Raw genomic sequence first — 11774 nt, 5'->3', positions numbered from 1 at the left:
TTGTTGAGGCTAAAAGACCCTTTTGCAGCAGCCATCTTCGGTTGAGGCAAAATATGGTTTTTAGCCACGGCTTGTCAGCATCCGCAGCCAAATCTCAGTTTCTCGTAATGGTTGTAGGCTTCCCGCAGCTACAAGTTCACTTCTCACCTCAGAAGGAAATTGGGCGCGGTAAAATGTATTTTTTTAATTGGTTATAATATATGAATAAATGAATCTAAAACGAATAAAAAGTACCCGCACTTTATTTCGTTATCTCGTGCTCATTATCGAACAAAAAAATTGAAAAAATAAAACAGATTGCATTTTCATTCTCGCCGCTCAAGTTTTTTTTATCTCTCTCTCACCAGTATCAAAGAGAACATGGGCGGCTAAAGTAAAACCCATTTTCCACCTTATTGAAATCTCCATCCAAAAAAAGTAAATCTTTTTCCTCTTTCACCTAAAGCGAAAGATTTGTAGATTCAAGTAATTAAGAACTAGTTAACCTTATTTCATTTTCTTTTCCTTCACCAAATTCATTAATTTGAGGTGGAGATTCCTTATTTATTTTTTTGTTGTGATTATACGTGATGGTGCTGTTCGTTGGAAAACCTCCCTTTTTCTGATCAGTGCTGGTGCTGGTGTTGTTCCTTATAATTTGAGTTGGTGTTGCTGGTGCTGTTCATTGGAACCTCCCTTTAATTCTCAACTCTCAAATCATCAAAATTCAAACAAATATAAACAAGTAAGAATTTCCTCTTCCAACATTTCTTTAAACACTTGATCTTCAATTTCTCAATATTTCAAACTTATTTGAATCTCAGGCTTATTGAACAATCTTCATGTAGGGGTCATATTCATGACCTAAAAGGCTAGTGGTGACAAATGGACCGGATGCGGTATAGTACGGGGAAGCGGGCTGCATGGGATCATATCCACGGTATCCTAACCGCTTTGGAACCGCTGCGAGACGTGGAAAGAGAGAGCGAAATCCTAACTGCAAGATAACTGCCGCGATACGTGGAGAGCGAAGAGACATTAGATGGAGGGAAGATCAACGAACAGGAGAGGGAGGTTAGAAAAAGAGAAAAAGAGATAAAAGGTTGAGGTGAGAGAAAAGGAAAGAAGGGGAAAAAAAAGAGAGAGAGAAGAGTAAGGAGAAGAGACAAGTGATCTCATAAGTTGTAAGAACAGTATATACATTTGGCGCCGTCTGTGGGGAATTGATAGAAAATGGCTACTGTAGTGAAAAGGGGAGTAGGGAGACCTAAGAAAGCAATGGTTAGAGAAATGGTCGAGGAAATAGAGAGCACTGAAGTGGAAAGGGTAGGAGAAGAATAAGGGGTAGGAGAGGAAGAAATATCTAACGCGGCGGCGGACGCTACCAGACTTCTCCAAGAGGAGATAGTTAGGTTACGGACTGAGAATGACAAGTTAAGGAAGGAGAGAGAGATTACACATGGTGAAACGGGGCGGGATGATCATCGAAACAACGAAGTGGAGGGGGAGAATGAGGAGTACCCGCCACAGGGGGTTGAACAAACGGTGGGTATCACATTGGAGGTAGTACAGGCTATGATTGAGAAAGATAGGGAGATGAACCACGCAGCGGAAAAAGTGAACCAGAGCGCTACGCAGAAGGAGGTTGCAAGCCTCAACAAAAATCCACTAGCAGATTCGATATGGAATTTGGAAGTGCCTAAGAGGTTCGCCCAGCCCAGATTTGAGAGGTATGATGGAAAGGGAGACCCGACGGATCACTTGCACCATTTTCGGCAACAGATGTCATTATGGCAGGAGAATAAATATGATGGGCTTCGCTGCATGATGTTCCCCGCCAGTCTAAAGGGCGGGGGAGCCTCTGATTGGTATTACAGGTTGGCGTCACGGAGCATCAAAAGGTTTGAAGAACTGGAGCGCGCGTTTATTGATCACTTCATACACCATAAAAGAAGGGTGGTTGACATCGCAGCTCTGTTCAATGTAAAACAAAGGTCCGCAGAGTCATTGAGAGAGTTTCTGTGTAGGTTCAAGGAGGAGACATTGAGGGTGGAAAATTTGGAGGAACATACCACGATCATAGCCTTTCAGCACGGCTTGAGGGTGGGAACTAGAGTTCATGAGTCGGTTTCCAAAATCGAAATCACTTCTTTGCATGCTCTGTATCCAAAGGTAGAAAAATACATACGCTACGAGGATATAATGCATAGAAATACGAAGGAACAGAAGAGATCAGGGAAGGCAGTGCAGACCGTCAACCGAGATAACAGCAAGGGAAAAAGTATAATAGAGGAAAGAGAGAAAGGAGCGTACAGAGGATAGAGCTGAGGTCCGAATAGGACGGGAAACTGCGGCCGAAGGGATATCCGGAAGAGGAAGCCATACCGGGAAATCGAACAGACTCCGCTTAACAGGCCTTTAAAGGAAATCTTGCCGCTAATTAAAGGGCAGCAGTACTTTGAGGGTCCGCGAAATACACCCATGGAGATAGAAGGGAAGACATTATGTGCATATCATAAAATCAGGAATCACGCCACTAATGAATGTTATGCTTTGAAATGGTTGGTGGAAAGAATGATTGAAAAGGGGATGCTCAGGGAGTTTGTCGCGGAGGTTCACCAAGAAAAGAGGGTGCCAGCTCCGACTAGAATTTTAGGTACCATCAATGTCATCTTTAGTGGAGAAACCCTTGGAAGAAATGCACACCAAGAAAAGATGAGAAAGACAACGAGTTTACAACAAGTGAATGAGGTGGTAAGCATACCGCGGTTAATTCGTGGAACAGCAGTGGGTGAGGAAAGCATAAGGTTCACCCCAAAAGACTTAGAGTCAGTAATTTTCCCGCATGAGAATGCGTTGGTAATTACTATAGCGATGGGCAATTATCTGGTAAAGAGAGTGTTGATAGACTGCGGCAGTTCAGTGAACTTGTTATTTAAGGGGGCGATGGAGGAGATGAATATTGGAAAAGATCAGTTAAAAGCACCTTGAACTAATATGTATGGGTTTAACGGCAGCATGACAGAGCCCATGGGGGAATTGATGCTACCGGTTACAGCTGATCTGACAACGGTATTCACTAGGTTTATGGTGGTGGATTCAAGTTCTCAATATAATGTCATCCTAAGGAGAAAATGGATCCACGAAATGAAGGCCAACCCCTCGACATTTTACCCAGTGATCTGCTTCCCTACTAATGGGGGGACATACGAAATAAGGGGGGACCAAGTAGTAGCGCAAAATATCCATCAAGTTACTATAAAAAGTGTGGTCCGTGGAACAAAAGGGGAGGGGTCGTCAAACGAACCAGGATCAGCATAGCAATTACAGGGGGCAGCGGAAACAGAAGGGTATGAGCCTCTGCTCGGACCGAAAATGTTGGATGAGTTGGAGGTAGTGAACCTTGGGGTGGGAGATGAGGAAAAGTTTACATCGGTTGGAGCTGACTTGCCGGAGGAATGGAAGGGTAAGTTGGTGCAGTTTCTGACGGACAATACCGATATATTTGTATGGGTAATCGAGGATATCACGGGCTTAGACCCAGAGTATGCTTGTCATCGTTTGCATATGAATGAAAATGCTAAGCCAGTGCGACAGAAGATGAGAAGCATAAGGCCCAAATACGCTGAAGGGATTCGCGAAAAAGTTATACGGCTGAAGGGGGCGAGGATAATAAGGGAAGTGGAGTTTACAGAGTGGTTGTCTAATGTGGTCGTGGTACCGAAAAAGAACGGCAAGGTTAGAATGTGTGTCGACCCTATTCCCCTATTCCCCCAAAGATTGTTACCCATCATGGATGCATTGATGGGATACAATCAGGTCGCAATGTTCAGGCCAGATCAGGAGAAAACCACCTTTGTGGTGGAGGGTGGTATCTATTGTTACACCAGGATGCCTTTTGGCTTAAAGAATGCGAGTGCTACCTTTCAGCGGTTGGGAGAAAAGATGTTCGAAGGTAAAATTCGAAAGGGGATAGAAATATACATTAACAACATGGTGGAAAAAAAACATGTTGGAAAAGGAACACTTAGAAGGCCTCCATGAGACTTTTGGCATACTGCGCAAGCATAAACTGAAACTCAATCCCGAGAAATGCTCATTTGGGGTAACTTCAAGAAAGTTTTTGGGCTACATAGTCACCCACTGCGGAATAGAGGCAAATCTAGAGCAGATTCGATCGTTGATTGAGATGCCATCTCCGCAGAATGTGAAGGAAGTACAACGACTGGCTGGACGGGTTGTCGCACTTAATAGATTCATTTCCAAGTCGTTGGACAAATGTCGGCCTCTATACCACTTGCTGAGAAAAACTCCTGATTTCCATTGGACCGCAGAATGCAAAAGAGCCTTTCAAGAGTTGAAAAGCTACCTAGGGCAAGCACCCTTGCTATCACGGCCAGAATAGGGAGAAAAGCTGCTTTTGTATCTGGGTGTTAGCGTGTATGCTATAAGTTCAGTTCTGGTGAGGGTGATCAACAAGATAGAAAGGCCAGTTTACTTTCAAAGCAAAACCTTACTGGATGCAGAGACCCGGTACAGTAGGATTGAAAAGTATGCTTTAGCTTTGATATTTTCAGCTCTTAAATTGAAGCCTTACTTCAAAGCTCATTCTGTGGTGGTAGTAACAAACTTGCCTCTCAAACAAGCATTGAAGGCTGAGAAATCAAGTAGGATGCTTAAGTGGGCGGTATTGCTCAGTTCTTACGAGATTACATACCAAGTCAGAACAGCGGAAAAGGCACAAGCCGTGGCGGAGTTTCTGGCCGAATTTCCGGCAGAGGATCCCACTTGGGGAGAGGAAATGGTAATGGAATCTGAAGGGGAGGTCAGTCGCGATCCTTTGGATCCTTGGGATATGCGCAATGGGTGGAGAGTTTTCACAGATGGTTCTTCTACAGATACAGGAAATGGAATAGGGGTCATGTTAGTGACTCCTGAGAACAATCGCCTTGAGCTATCTATGAAACTGGGGTTCGCGGCTTCAAATAATGAGTATGAATATGAAGCTGTGATAGCTGAATTAGACTTGGCCAAGGATCTGGGGGTGAATGAGTTGTCTGTTTTCTCAGATTCCAATTTGGTAGTTTGTCAGGTGAATGGAGGGTTTGCGGCTCGCTACCCTCTGATGGCGAGATACCTTGAGGTCCTACAGCGAAAGGCAAGCAAGTTCGACAAAATACAATTTGCTCATCTGGGCCGCGGAGAGAATAGACACGCTGATGCTTTGGCTTATGTGGCGGCGGTTCTTCCCGGATCAGAGGGTCGGTCTATTCAAGTTAGAGTGTTGAGCAAACCAAGTGCATCAGATGAGGATGGGGTTTGTCTCACTACCGAGGGGGATCAGGGTTGGATAGAACCGATAAAGAATTTCTTAAAGGGAATAGAGGTAGAGAATAAACAGGACAGACAAAGGATGGAATAGTTGAGTCAGAGGTACACATTGCTGGAAGGTGAACTATATAGGAGAAATTTCATCGGACCATTGCTAAAATGTATAGGTCCGCGGCTGGCGCAAGAAGTTATGGCAGAGGTTCACGAAGGAGATTGCAGGAGTCATTCTGTAGGGCGAACTACAACTCATAGGTTGATATCACAAGGGTATTTTTGGCCTCATATGAAAAGAGACGCCACAGAGTACGCCAAGAAATGCGAGAAATGTCAACGATTTGCTTCATTCATACACTCACCAGCTGAGCCATTGCATAATGTGTTCAGCCCATGGCCGTTCGCCATGTGGGGACTAGATATTGTAGGACCTTTACCCATGGCGAGCGGTAAAAGGAGATTTATGTTAGCCGCTACTGACTATTTTACCAAATGGGTGGAAGGTGTGGCTTTGCAACAAGTTAAAGAAGAAAACGTGAAGAAGTTTTTGTGGGAGAATATCATATGCAGGTTCGAGCTGCCACATACAGTAATCGCGGACAATGGAACTCAGTTTACCGGGGGAAAGGTGCGAGAGTTTCTTCAGGCATTTAAGGTAAAGCAAGGGTTCTTAGCCCCCTACAACCCTGAGGGAAATAGACAGGCAGAGGCATCCAACAAAATAATAATGGACAATTTAAAGCGAAAGTTGGAGGAGAGGAAGGGTGCATGGGAAGACGAGTTAAGTCATGTGCTATGGGCATATCAGACCACACCGAGAACATCCACTAATGAATCACCATTCGCAATGGCGTACGGAGTAGAGGCGGCCATCATACCAGTGGAAATGATAGAATCCACAACCATAACCCAGGTTGTTGAAAAAGGACTGAATGAGAGAATATTAGTTGCGGATTTGAATCTTATCGAAGAAAGAAGAGAGATAGCCCGTATTCGGTTAGAGGAATACCATCGGACTCTATAGAGACAGTATGATAAACGAGTAAAGCCACGGAGTTTCACGGTGGGTGACCATGTGCTGCAACGAGTTACTCCTGCCACCAAGAAAGAAAACGAAGGAAAGTTGGGACCAAACTGGGAAGGACCCTATGTCATCAATAAGAGGGGTACCTTTGGAACTTATGGATTACAGACTACGACAGGGGCAAAGATAGAAAGGTCGTGGAATGTCAGAATGTTGAAAAAGTTCCATGTCTAGGGTCTGTGTTTAGTCTTTTCGTATGACATATTTAAGAAAGAGCTTATGATAGCGCACTATTTGTATTGTTTATTATTATGTCTATGAAATTAACATGCACTTCTTTCAATCGAATCAGTAGTAGATAATAAATAATCGATTTTGGAGCGAGTATAATTGCCCCAACAAGCTTCACAGCTGTATAAAGAGAGAGAGAGGGGGAGGAGCCCTTCGCGGATTGTATGTCCGAATCAAACTGGGGGCAACCCTGACTAGCTTCACAGCTATATAAAGAGAGTGAGGGGGAGGAGCCCTTCGCGGATTGTATGTCCGAATCAAACTAAGGGCAACCCTGACTAGCTTCACAGATGTATAAAGAGAGCGGGGAGGAGGAGCTTTCGCGGATCAGACGTCCGAATCAAACCGGGGCAACCCCGACTAGCTTCACAACCTATAAAGAGAGGGGAGGAGCCCTTCGCGGACTGTATGTCCGAATCAAAATAGGGGCAACCCTGACTAGCTTCACAGCTGTATAAAGAGAGCGAGGAGCCCTTCACGGACTGTGGGACAACCCGAATCAACTTGGGGTAAATCAAAATAGCCCCATCGAATATTAAGAAAGGAGTATCAAGATTAGAGTTTCTAATTAAATGACTTCACGGCATGGTGAATTGATAAAGGGAAAGTCTAAAATTATAACAGCCAATAATAAAAGTGCTAAGGGAAAATTAAACAACTTAGATTGACACCTGCAACGCAAATGTATTGGTTCAAGCACAAGCAAAAGTATTTGTTCACAAAATATTACAAATCTGATGGATTAACTACAAAGAAAGAAAGTCAGCATATGTTACTGTTGAGGTTCAGTATTCACTTCTTCCTGAGAGGGATTTGCCGCTTCACTAACAGCGGTGCTGTTATATATCTTCGTCTACTTCCACTGGAGAGGTGTCAGCTCTAGCAGGATTAATAGGCATATCAGTGGTAGTCGTCTCAGTAGTCTCACGATTCATAGTTGAGGGAACCAACAATGGCGTATCTGAAACTGGAGGTGGCGGGGGAAGAAGGCGTCCAGCCGCGGTAAGCTGATCAAGTTGCTGCTGCAATTCACGAGCAATCTTCTTTCCAGCTAAACCTCGAATCGCCCGCAGCCTTCCTTCGCCTTTGTCCAAAGTCAGCGGCTTGAGAGGCAAGTTTCTCCGCCTCTTTCAAGCTTTCCAGTTTGGAATTTACCCCCGCTACGTAGTCGCGGTGCTTATCCTCGGCAACCTGGAGCTCTTTCTGTACCTTGTGTGCCGCGATCTGAGATTCATCCCTTTCCTTCTTCAACTTGGCATACTTTGATTTCTAGCCATCAATCTCCTCTTAAAGATCCGATTCTCCACAAGATCTTGGTTAGGCCGCGCAATACGTAGCCAATATCTAGGCTCAGCTACAGAGACATATTTTGAATCAAAGGTAGTAGGACAGATAATGGGAAATTCAAATTAATAACACACACCTTTTCCCAACCAGTATAGATGGAAGCCCTATGGGAAGCGACAGTGTCAGAGTCTCCATATGCTTGATCCCGAGGGAGATGGGAGCTGAAAAATAGAGATGTTGCGACAGCTGGGTTCTCCAAAGCTGAATCACGAGTGTTGACATCGCGATCTCTGGCCTTGAATTTGGGATGCCAGACTTCAACGGGGCCGGATGTTAATGGACCCACTAGAATTGGATCCTGCCTGGAGCGGCGTGTGGGAGCAATAGACTGCGAAGGCTCAGCGCGGGCACCAGTGTTGGGATAAGAAGTGGTTTTGGCCTTTTTCGCAGGAGGACACTTATCTGAAACTTCAACAGGCGCATCGCCATCAGAGTCGCTGTCCTAAAGCTTGTATTTATTTACATCCATATCGGGGCCAGAATTTGGAGAAAGATTGTGGGAAAAGTCGTCTTCCCACTCAGCTACACGAGAATACAATGGAGGAAGTGGGACAGCAGTCGTAGTTGGGGCCTTGGTAGCAGTGGCCCATTGGGCGGCAGCTCGAGAATGAGAGATTTTGGTGGTATACTTGAAGGACCGGTGAACTGGACGTTTTCTTTTTTGAGGTGGGGAAGGTTTTGGCTTTCTTTCTTTGGGGGGCAGCAGGCGATAGAGGGGGCCTTGGTATTTGCCGATGTCTTTCAATAGGAGAGGATTGGCTTTTTTGGGATCTATACCGAGGACTTCACACTGGGCACTCTCCAAATTGCGAAGGGATTGGAAAATCTCTGAAAAAACGCCGGTGTATATCTGTGATCGCGAATCAGGTCTCCAACCTGGATCACCAAAAATAAAGGCAAATTACAAACAAGTTGGACAGAAACATTGCAACTCTAAATGGTTTATTTACCGCTTGTAAGGTAATGGAGATGCCTCAGAGAAACTTCCAAAGGGAGGTCCGTGGATAAAAAACCCCAGACACATACAACGAATAGGTGCCACACTTTGTCAGAAGTGGTGATGTGAAGAATAAAAAATTTCTTTTGCGGACGAGTGCAGAAAGATTGGTATCCCACACTTCCAAGTTTAGTGTTTTTCTTTATATAAAAATGAGCAAGTATATCGCGGAGCTGGATTTTGGGTCTCGTTGTAATGGTTGGCGGCGTACATAACACGCCAGAAATTGCCTATGCCTTGACATGGCGGAATGTTGAAATGATTACATACTTTGACATCAAGAAGAGTTAAGGGAAAGCGCAAACCTGCCGCTATCTGTCCTACAGTAGCGACGAGATAACCAGGTCGCGGAGTTACCAAGTGAGGGAAGTGGGTGACGTCAGACACGTGTTCTAGAATCACGTCGCTGGGTATGCCATAAGCGGCTTTAACGACATCTAAGTTGGGTCTGCAGTAGTACGACGGCGGGGGAGGAAGAGATGATTTCCTCCCAGAAGTAGATGGAACAGCGGCTGGACTGGTGGAGTCAGAAGTAGGGGATTCCGATCGGTCAATGGAGGGATGGCTAGATCTGGGGGTAGACGATCCAGATCGGTCGGATTTGGTGGCGGAGGTAGCCCCCGATTCCGATCCAGACATTATGGAATCAGCGCAAAGAAGGGGGTTTCACAGAAAGAAAGATATTGCAATGCAAGAAAAGAAGAAAGTGATGGAGCAACACCCAAAAAATACTAAAACAAATAACGAGAGGTAAAGAAAATGAACAGAAGGGGAAAAACAAACCTGCGATAGGAGGAAGCCAAAGCGACTGAGGAAGGTGAAGAGCACGATCGGAGCTGGAGATATCCACCGGAGGGAAGAACAGGGGAGACAAAGTGGAAGGGGTTGAAGGGAAAGTGAGGGTTTGGGGTTTTGAGAGAAGTAATAAGTTTGAGCGGGATTTGAAAGGGCAGGGGCAAAAAGGGATTTACCGAAAAAATAAGAACCAGAGAAATTGGGACACGTGGAATCTCGAAAATCGAAAAGGTAGGTTCGGATGCGTGTGCGCCGTATTTCCACGTGGCAATAAAGAGGAAGCACGTAGAGCACGTGATGAGAAAGAGAAAATGTGGGAAAAGAGTAAAATAATAGGGGGTGGCAGTGAAAGGAAGAGAAATATACCGCGAAGGGTGTATGAAATAAGCAAAGGTTAGTTCTCGGCCCCATCGATGTCCGCGGCCCATCAATATGACCGAGAAAGGGCATCTGTAGGGGTCATATTCATGACCTAAAAGGCTAGTGGTGACAAATGGACCGGATGCGGTATAGTACGGGGAAGCGGGCTGCATGGGATCATATCTGCGGTATCTTAACCGCTTTGGAACTGCTGCGAGACGTGGAGAGAGAGAGCGGAATCCTAACTGCAAGATACCTGCCGCAATATGTGGAGAGCGAAGAGACATTAGATGGAGGGAAGATCAACGAACAGGAGAGGGAGATTAGAAAAAGAGATAAAAAGTTGAGGTGAGAGAAAAGGAAAGAAGGAGAAAAAGAAAGAAAGAGAAAAGAGACAAGAGTAAGGAGAAGAGACAAGTGATCTCACAAGTTGTAAGAACAGTATATACATTTCATACTTTCGTAGTCTTCTTATTGGAAATTTCAGATGTCTATATTCATTTTTTTTATCGATTAAGCTGTTGGAATGATTAATTAATTAATTAATTTTGTTTTGGAATTGCAGTGAGTCGTGTTTAGATACTGTTTCAGTTGAGTGGAATGTGGAGACTGTTGTTGATATGCTTAGGTTTATTTGCGGAATTTCGTTAGATGTTTCGATCGATAATTTCATTCCTCTTATAGAGGTGAGGCATGTTGTTATTTAATAGTTTAGATAACTGTATTACGATGTAAGCTCACAAGTGTATTATAGACCACCATTAGTATACCTGCATGCAACAATGTTTTTCCTAGGTTAAAATAGTTGGGTGCAATTGTGTGTGTGAGTGTTTGTGTGTTGGGAAAGAGAACAGGGAGTTTGTGAGCAGTAATGCTTGTTGTATTGGTTTTTGTGTTCATTTGGTAATATATCATTTTTATCAATACAATAAGTACAATAGTAGACTTCTCATCTAACATTTTGAGGGACCCAGGGTGCATTCTTTTTGGGTGTGGATAGTCTTCTACAGGAGTGCACGTCATGGTTCTCAAAGGCAACCTCTTCTAGAAGGCTACTTACTTTGCAAATACCATTAGAATCTATAATTGAAATTGCAAATACCATTAGAATCTATAATTGAAATATGGAGCTTTGGATTGCAGCATGGTACATTTTCTCTCTTTGGTATAATGCAACTGTATTTGGTATACAACTATTAAAGCATGTCTTCTGACAGTTGGAACTGGTATATGTGGCAGCTATGGACTGTATTACAGAGCTAAGTGCGGCATATCTTGCACGAAACTTTGTAGGTATTTTGAATTGCAAGTATTTTTCGTTTCATTCTGAATAACTATTTTCGTTTAAATAAAGATGAAAAAATGTGATTGAGTGCAGTAACTATGGTTGATGCTGCCATTTATAGGCTCTAATCTCAAGGCGCAAATCTTTTAGTGATAAACCGATAGTTGCTAATATATGTGTAAAGGTGTGATTTGGTTTTCCCTTACAAACAGTCACTGGGGGACTGGAATAGGTTATTGGATGAGACCGAGTTCGACTTGAGAGAGAACTGCCTATGTATCTTACTCTGGATTGTATGGGGGAGAGTAGAATCAGGTCTGGCGTAGTTCATAGGAGAGGTATTTATAGAGATTGAGAGTGTATCCTTGCTC

At 44.0% G+C, this 11774-nt stretch overlaps 1 long non-coding RNA gene across 1 annotated transcript; it reads left to right on the top strand.

The window, feature by feature from the left end:
- The first annotated feature begins 594 nt into the window (after positions 1-594).
- On the top strand, positions 595-11574 carry LOC147512369 (uncharacterized). The gene is made up of 3 exons (XR_015217200.1): positions 595-724; positions 10684-10804; positions 11358-11574. It is a non-coding gene; the product is annotated as an uncharacterized LOC147512369 (long non-coding RNA).
- Positions 11575-11774: the final 200 nt, after the last annotated feature.

The sequence above is a fragment of the Coptis chinensis genome, chromosome 3 (assembly GCF_015680905.1).
Source record: "Coptis chinensis isolate HL-2020 chromosome 3, ASM1568090v1, whole genome shotgun sequence".
Lineage (NCBI taxonomy): Eukaryota > Viridiplantae > Streptophyta > Magnoliopsida > Ranunculales > Ranunculaceae > Coptis > Coptis chinensis.
Note: the sequence above shows the minus strand (reverse complement) of the source record. Positions and strands in the feature narration are given on the sequence as shown.